The sequence below is a fragment of the Chrysochloris asiatica genome, unplaced genomic scaffold, assembly GCF_000296735.1.
Source record: "Chrysochloris asiatica unplaced genomic scaffold, ChrAsi1.0 scaffold00073, whole genome shotgun sequence".
Lineage (NCBI taxonomy): Eukaryota > Metazoa > Chordata > Mammalia > Afrosoricida > Chrysochloridae > Chrysochloris > Chrysochloris asiatica.
The window spans coordinates 841,501-850,115 of record NW_006408591.1 but is presented as its reverse complement, the minus strand read 5'-3'; the positions used below and the strand labels follow the sequence as shown (position 1 = coordinate 850,115).

Here is an 8,615-nt window from a genome sequence, read left to right as displayed (position 1 = left end):
GGCCGTCTGTGGCCATTTTGCACTGCTGTTTGGTTTTATGTGGAAACGGTCACTATAAATTTCGATGCAATCTGTGCACATGCATAATAGAACCCTCTGGGGGTGGGGGTGGGGTGTCCACCCACTCAGGTAACCCCTCTAGTCACAAGAATGGAGATGTGCAGCCACTGAGGGACTAATAAACATATACAAAAAAAGATTGTCCACACCTTTATCTCCTCAGTTCTGTCAGGCATCTGTGGCTACTCTGATCCTTCCCCTGCTTGGTCTCGTACAGGATGGCAGCTCTGGGAACAGCTGAGCATCTTGGATTAGAAAGCAATGGATTTCTTGTTTCTGCTACAAATTACCCTATCTGTAAGCCTTCCAACCTTCTAAATGTGGTTCATATGTGGTTTATATGTGGTTCAGAGTTCTGGGACCATCCCCTGAGTCTGTTTGGTTCTGTATTCTGTGTTTTTGCTGACAGAACTCCTCATTGCACTTCTACCTGATCCACCATCTTGTTTGTTCTCTCCTCCATGAACTTTTGAAGTCTCCTTGTACATACACAATCAAAACAAACAACAGGAAAACACTCAAATGTTTTCACCACTTCCAGCTGCCATTGAATCAACTCCAACTCTATGAGACCCCATATATGGCTGAATAGATCTGTGCTCCATAGGGTTTTCAATGACTGTTTTCTCAGAAGTAGATTGTTGTTTGGTGCTGTCGAGTAGGTACCCACTCATATTGACCCTATGTAAAACAGAATGGAACACTGTTGGTCCTGTGACAACCTCACTTGAGCTCATTACTGCTGCCACCATGCCAATCCATCTCATAGGGGGTCTTGCTCTTTTTTGCTGACCCTCCACTTTACCTGGCATTTATTTTGAGGTGCTTATGGGTGAACTCAAGTCTCTAACTTTTTAGTTAGCAACAGAGTGCATTAATCATATACACCACCCAGGGTTTGCAGTGGTTCTGTTGGATAAGCACTGGACTGCAAATCGCAAGTTCAGTAGTTTGAGCCTACCAGTTGTCCTGGAAGAAAAAGATGAAGGTTTTAGTTCGCTTAGAGATGTACAGTCTCAGAAACCCTATACAGTATTAGTATGAGTTGGAGACAACAACAACAGAGACACCACTCAAAGTTCAGTTCCTCTGCAACAGCTCCTTCTGACCAAACTGTGGGCACTAATTGCTCTTTATTCTTTACCTTCAGAAATCAGGTGTTGTTATTCTTATCTTCTGTATCAGGCACTGTACCTGGTGGCAAGCAACAAAAGCTTTATTAGGCTGATTGATGTAGTAAAATAATTTAAAAAGGGGTGGAAGGTAAAACAACTGAAAACCAGTTCAGAAATTTTAATAGTTAGTCCTTGTTAATCATGGAGGACCATCTTAGTCTGCCACTCTACTGAGCTTTCAAACTGATAGTTTGAATCTTTGGACCAGGCTACTTCAGGGGTCATACCTTCCCCTGTAGTTCTGGAAACTCATTCTGGCTGCATCTTCCCCGACTCCCAAAGAACTCTTTACAGGCCATGTCTCTTTGTGTCTCTATCTTTGTCTAAAAGACAAATAATGTTACTTTTAATGGCTTCTTATTTCTTTCCAACCACCAATGTTTTGAACATACAACTGCCCATGAAACAGTTGCTGTTGTTTTAAGCTACCATCAAGTCATACCCCAAATCATGGAAACATCATGAACAGCAGAAGGAAACACTGAGAGCCAAGTGCCATGATTGATTGCTGAATGGGTTATTATGATCCATAGGATTTTCACTAGTCAATATGCAAAAGTAAATCATTAGGACTTTCTGCCTAGTTCTTCTAAGTCTGGAAGCTCATAGTTACAGGCAAGCCTCCACTGTCAGACAGGAGGTGGCTGAGCATGAGGTGCACTTAGCAGGAATCAAACTTGGGTCTATTGAACAGAAGATGAGAATTCTACCACCTAACAACCACTGCCCCCTCTGTAAAGCAGAAACCTAATAAATACTTGTCCAATTAATAAATTTAAGGTAAAATCCAAAGTCTAAATAATGCTTACATGCTCTGAATGAGCTTTCTTTCCATTAGCTCTCTGACTTCCTTTCCTTCCCTTCCCCTTGCTAAGTGTCAGCTCAAACTATATTGACATCCTTGTTATTCTTCTTACCTGACAATCAGGATCTTGGTTTTAGTTCTATCAATGATCTTTGACTTCCCCATCCCCCAGATTCCATGTGACTTACTTTCTCACCTCTCACAAGTTTTTGCTGACATGACCTCTTTCCAATTACACTTGCATTGATCACCCTTTATAAAAAGATGCATGCCTTCCACCCTGCTCTTGCATTCCTGTCATTTTACACTATTCTTTTCCCCCACTATACTACTTACTACTTTTAAACACATTACAGAATTTATTAGTATATTATATTTATTATCCATCTTTGATCCCAAGGGTGGTGATTGCTTATGCTGTTTACTGTATACATTAAGTGACTAGAATGGTGTCTGATATACAGCAGGTATTCAATATATGTTTGCTGGATGAATAAGCAAATGAATCAACCCCACGATATGGGACACATGTTAAGCACACTGTCTTATAAAGAAATTTTAAGGTTCATGGAATGGTCAACACATAGTGTGCATCAAATGCCCAGAATGTTTGTGTGATTGGCAGTGATTGGGACTGGTAATAGAAGCATAACACTGCCTTGCCAAACACATTCTCCTGAGGCCTACTATGTACCCGACAGGGGCCCTGGGGATTCCCCAAATAGTCACTGTATCTCATAGTTATAGGAAATATTAGTATTCAAATTTTTGAAAATGAGGAAATTAGAGCTCAGAGAGATTAAGTAGCATTCCCAATGACAACAGAGCTGGGTAGTCCTAGAAAACAAGGATTTTCAAATTCCAGAATCCTACCAGGAAGAGCTTTCCACCTGCATTGGTGGACATTTCTTCAGAGAGCTATAAAGTTCAGGAGTCTGTATCAAGTGTCCAAATTTCCAGATTAGCAGGTCAAAAAGGAAGCAACTCATAGAGTAACCTCTTAAGAGACCCCTCCAAGTTATCATTTAATTTTCTGGCTGCTTAATGATTAGCACTGGACTGCAAGCCACAAGGTCAGCAGTTCAAACCCACCAGATGCTCTGCAGAATCCCTATACAGCATTGCTATGAGTTGGGACCAATTTGATAGCATTTAAAAACAAGAACAGCAACAAACAAAGATAATATAATAATATATTGTGCATATGAAGCAATGTTATATTAACCATCTGGTTGACACCTCACTAAAACTCAATACATCATTTACACCAAACCAAATTTTTTCCTAATTTACAGATGAGGAAACGCAGGCATGGCATGATGTACTGACTTGTACCACCATGGCTAGAGTTAAAGTTCAGTGCTCTTTCTCCTATTCTACACTGAATCTCAATGTTGTGGTTGTTAAGTGCCGTCGAGTTGTTTCAGACTCATAGCGATCCTGTATAGGGATTCCAAGAAGTAGTTGGTGAGTTTGAACTGCCAACTTTGCAGTTCTAACTGACCTTGTGGTCCGGAGCTTATCCTACAAAGCCATACTATGACTGTCAATATAAAGTGGTTAAAAGAGTCATCATCATAAACAAAAAAATACATATATGTATGTATGTGCATATATATATATATATATATGTGTGTGTCAATGTAGCTTCAAAAAGTTCATGGAAAAGAGAACTGAAAGATATTGGAATTTTCCAATAACTTTTTGAAGCCCCATTTATACACATACATATTATGAGTGTTGATAGTTGACCCAAGAAGAATGAAGCCCTTGACAACTTCAATCTTTTCTCCATTGATAATCATATCAACACTCATGGAAGCAGCAGTCAAGAAATCAAATGATGTATTGTATAGGCAAATCTGCTGCACAAGAACTTTTTAAAGTGTTGAAGGCAAAGATGTCAGCTTGAGGACTAAGGCATGCCTGACCCAAGCCATGGTATTTTCAATAACCTCATATGCATACAAAAGCTGGACAATAAATAAGGAAGACCATAGAAGAATTGATGCTTTTGAGTTATAGTGTTGGAGGAGAATATTGAAAGTGCCATGGGCTGCCAAAAGAACCAATAGTTCTGTTTTGGAAGAAGTGCAGCCAGAGTGCTCCTTGGAGGCAATGATGGCCAAACTTCATCTCTCATACTTTGGACTTATTGTCAGGAGGGACCAGTCGCTGGAGAAGGATATCATGTTTAGTAAGGTGGAGGTTTAGAGAAAAAGAGGAAGACCCCCAAAGAGATGGATTGGCCAAGTGGCAGCATTGATGGACTCAAGCATGGCAACAGTAGTGAAGTTGGCCGAGGATCAGGCAGTGTTTCATTCTGCTGTGCACAAGGTCACTATGAGTTGGTACCGACTCAATGGCACCTAACAACAACAGCAACATTCCTTTTGATGTCAATAAAGCACAAGAGGGACCAGTCACTGGAAAAGGATATCATATTTGGTAAAGCGAAAGTTCAGAGAAAAAGAGGAAGACCCCAGTGAGATGGATTGGCAAAATGGCAGTATCAATAGGCTCAAGGGTGGCAACAATTGTGAGGTTGGCCCAGGATTTGGCAATGTTTTGTTTTGTTGTGCATAGGGTCACTATGAGTTCGTACTGACTCGATCGCACCAAACAACAGCAACAACAACAACAACAACATCGTTGAGTTGGTTACAACTCATAATAACCCTGTATATGGTTTCCAAGGAGCAACTGGTGAATTTGAACTACAGTTCAAACTGACCTTGAAGTCCAGTACATAATCCCACAGTGCCACAAACTCCGTTTTGCCCATAGAATCCTTCAATATTTCAAGTCGAGGGTTGAATTTTTTTCTACTGTTCTTTCAGTTTGAGAAATTCTGAGTGTGTTCTTTCCTTTGGGCTTTCTAAACCCAGCGCTTTGCACATTTCATTATAATACTTGACTTTTTCTTCTTGAGCTGCCCTTTGAAATTGTCTATTCAGCTCTTTGCCTCATTTCTTTCATTTGCTTTAGCATCTCTATGCTATAAAGTAATTTTCAGGTCTCTTCTGACATCCGTTTTGATCTTTTCCTTTTTTCTTGTCCTGTTAATTACCTTTTGTGTTTTTCCTATATGACGTTCTTCATATCACCCCACAACTCTTCCGGTCTTCAGTCATTAGTGTCTAATGCATCAAGTCTGTTCTTGAGGTAATCTCTAAATTCAGGTGGGATATATTCAAGGTCATATTTTGGTTCTTGTGTATTTGTTTTAATTTTCTTAATTTCAGCCTCAACTTGCAGATTTGATATGCATATTTGCATATGCATAACTGAAGGTCTATTCCACAGTCACCTCCTGACCTGTTTTGGCTAATGTTATGGAGCTTTTCCACCATATCTTCCCACATATGTAGTCAATTTGATTTTTGTGTATTCCATCTGGTGAGGTCTATGTGTATGTTCATCTTTTATATTAGTTATAAAAGGTATTTTCAATGAATAAGTCATTGGTTTTGAGAAATTCTATCATGCAATCTCTAGCATCATTTCTATTACAAAGGCCATGTTTTCCAAGTACTTAACCCTTCTGTTTGTTTCCAACCTTTGCATTCTAATAATCTGCAATTATGAATACATCTTGATTGAGTGTTTGATCAATTTCAGTTTGAAGGAGTTGGTAGAGTTCTTCAGATTCATCATCACTTTCCTTAGAGGTTGATGTATAAATTTGAACAATACTGGTATTAACTGGTCTTCCATTTAGGCATACAGGTATCATCTTATCATAGACAGCATCTTGTAACGTTCTTTTTGATTATGAATGTGACACTATTCCCCTTCAATTTGTCATAAAGAACTGGTGATTTATTCTTTAAAAGATTGTTGTTGCTGTTGTTAAGTGTCATCGGGTCCATTCTGACTCATGTTGTTGTTGCTGTTAAGTGCTGTCGAGTCAGTTCTGACTCATAGTGACCCCATGAAGGGTTTCGGAGAAAAAGCTGGTGAACTTGATCTGCCAACCTTATGGTTCAAACCGACCTTGCAGTCCAGCGTATTAACCTGCAATGCCACACCAGGACTCCATTCTGGCTCATAGTGACCCTGTTTCCAAGGCTGTAAATCTTTCAGGAGCAAAAAGCCTCAACTTTTTCTTGAGGAGCGGTTGATGAAATCCAAACACTGACCTTGTAACTAGTAGTCCAGTGAATATCATACAGTGCCACCAGTGTTTCGAACTACAACACAGATACTTTCATTTCACTACAACCTTGTTTTTCTACCATAGCTGGTGACTTAATTTCTTTGGACTACCACAGCAAAATGGAGTCCTGGTAGGGCACTGTAGGATAAGCACTAGACTGCTTACAAGGTCGATGGTTCAAACCCAACAGCCACTCTTTCTAACTCCTATATATGAGTCAGAACTGACCCAATGGCACTAAAACTACAACAACAATAACCATAGCAAAATACCACAAAATAAGTAGCTTAAACCCTTTCATGACCCTTGGGACTTATCGTTCCCATATAGACTTCCTGTCTCTAGAGATTAATGGAAAGTTGTTATCCCACATTTAGTGTGTGCTGCCATCTAATGTACCTGTTGTAGTTGTTGTTAAGTGACAATAGATTACCGAGGAGCAGTTGGTGGGTTTGGATCATTGGCCTTGTGATTAGCAGTCCAGTGCTTACCCTATAGTACCACACCAGGACTCTGGTGGGGCCTATAAAACTACAAATCTGAAGAAGCGGGCCTCATCCCACCAACCCCAACATCAGTGACTCCTTGGACAAGTGACCCCTTTGGGACATATTTATCCAATTAATTTGATTAAAATGTATACATTCTTTAAAATTGTTTTTCATTTTATTAAAACTGCCATCCATTACTGAAAATGCATGATTTCAACAACAACAAAAAAAGTGAATGCAGAAAATAAGTCAGTATTGGAAGGGTTAAAAAGCAGAAATTTATTTTCTCACAGTTGGTTTTAGCTGTATTGATTCCATCTGAGGACCTTTCTCCTGTTTACTGGTGACTGGTGGCTGAATTTGGAGTTCCTTTGTTGCTAATAGGTGCATCTGCCTTGTTATTGTCACTTGATATCACCCCTTCTGTGTATGTATCTGTACTTCCCTATGCAGAACACTATGCTGGAGTCCTAGTGTGGTGCTGTGGGTCAATGTGTCAGAGTGCAAAGCCATTTAAACTGAAAAGTAGGGGGTTAAAGCTCACCAACTGCTCCTCAGATACCCTATGCAGGGTCGTTATGGGTCAGAAACGACTCGACACCACTTAACAACAACAACTCAGAAAGGATTATGTTTAGGACAAATGCTACTGTGATATGACTTTTTTTTTTTTTTTTTTATGATAACATAGCAAAAGGAAACTCTTGTTTCCAAATGGTCACATTTTCAAGTACCAAAACCAAACCTACTGCCATCAAGTTGATTCTGACTCATATGGATTCCATTGGATGGAGTTAAATTGCCCGCTTAGGGTTTCCAAGGTTGTAAATCTTTCTGGAGGAAGACTGCCTCAGCTTTCTCTTCCAGAGTGGCTAATGGGTTTTCACTGCCAATTCAGTCAGCGCTCAACACTCAACCTTTACTCCAGGTACAGGACTTCATATTCACAGTTATAGGTGTTAGAATGTCAACATACCTCTTGGGGGAACACAATTCAATATATAACACCTGGGCTACATAAAATGGGACCAAAAACATTGGGTTAGTTTTAAAAATTAAGTATGCATATCCAAATGAAATGACTAGGTAGTCGGAACTGTTGTGCCTGATTTGGCCAGTAGCACGTGCGAGTCCTGCCACCACTGGTCCTGTGCCCGCTCCATGCACGAGTTCAATGGCGCATGGTGAGCTTAGACAAGTACCGGGACTTGTGTGCATCGTCATCAATGTAGCCTCACGATGAGGCAAAACAGATGTAAACTATACTCAGCTCTTCAGGTGTATGCTGGATACTCAGTGCCGTTTACAGATCTTGATTTTTCCCTGCAATTAGTTCAGGGGGCTGGAACCCGGGAGTAATGCAGAGATTAAAGAATTCACTGCACGCTATAACGTCAATTTCAATACGTACAGCAATGTCTGTGTCAATGGCGACGCCGCCCACCCAATGGAAGTGAATGAAAGTCCAGTTCAAGGTGCAGAGAATCCTTGGAAATGCCATCAAATAGAACTTCTCCAAGTTCCTCATTGAAAAGAAGGGTTTTGTGGTGAAGCGGTAAGGTCCCATTGAAGAGCCCCTGGTGATCAAGAAGGACCTGCTCTGTTACCTCTAGTATCAGGAGCACCTAACTCTGTCCCCTAGCTACTGTCCCTGTGCTCCCAGAGCCTTCCACAAGGCACCCATGACTGCCTGTCTTACTGCAAACCAGCCCACTGGTGGGGCAGACCTAAAAATCTGATGCGAATCTCTGCCTGAGGAAGGGAGGTCCTGAGGCCCAAGGTGTGACCTCCGACTCTGCTCCTTACAACCCCACCTTTTTCCTGTGGAAATAAAACTTTTAAATTGAAAAACAGCAACAAAACAAATGAAATGACTGTAACATCAGTTTTAAGGCTTAAAAATGTCTGTTTGTAAAGCCACTTTA

The 8,615-nt window shown here is 40.5% G+C and overlaps 1 pseudogene; it reads left to right on the top strand.

The window, feature by feature from the left end:
- LOC102826134 overlaps positions 1 to 8,303 on the top strand; it is a 17,926-nt pseudogene extending 9,623 nt beyond the window's left edge.
- Positions 8,304 to 8,615: the final 312 nt, after the last annotated feature.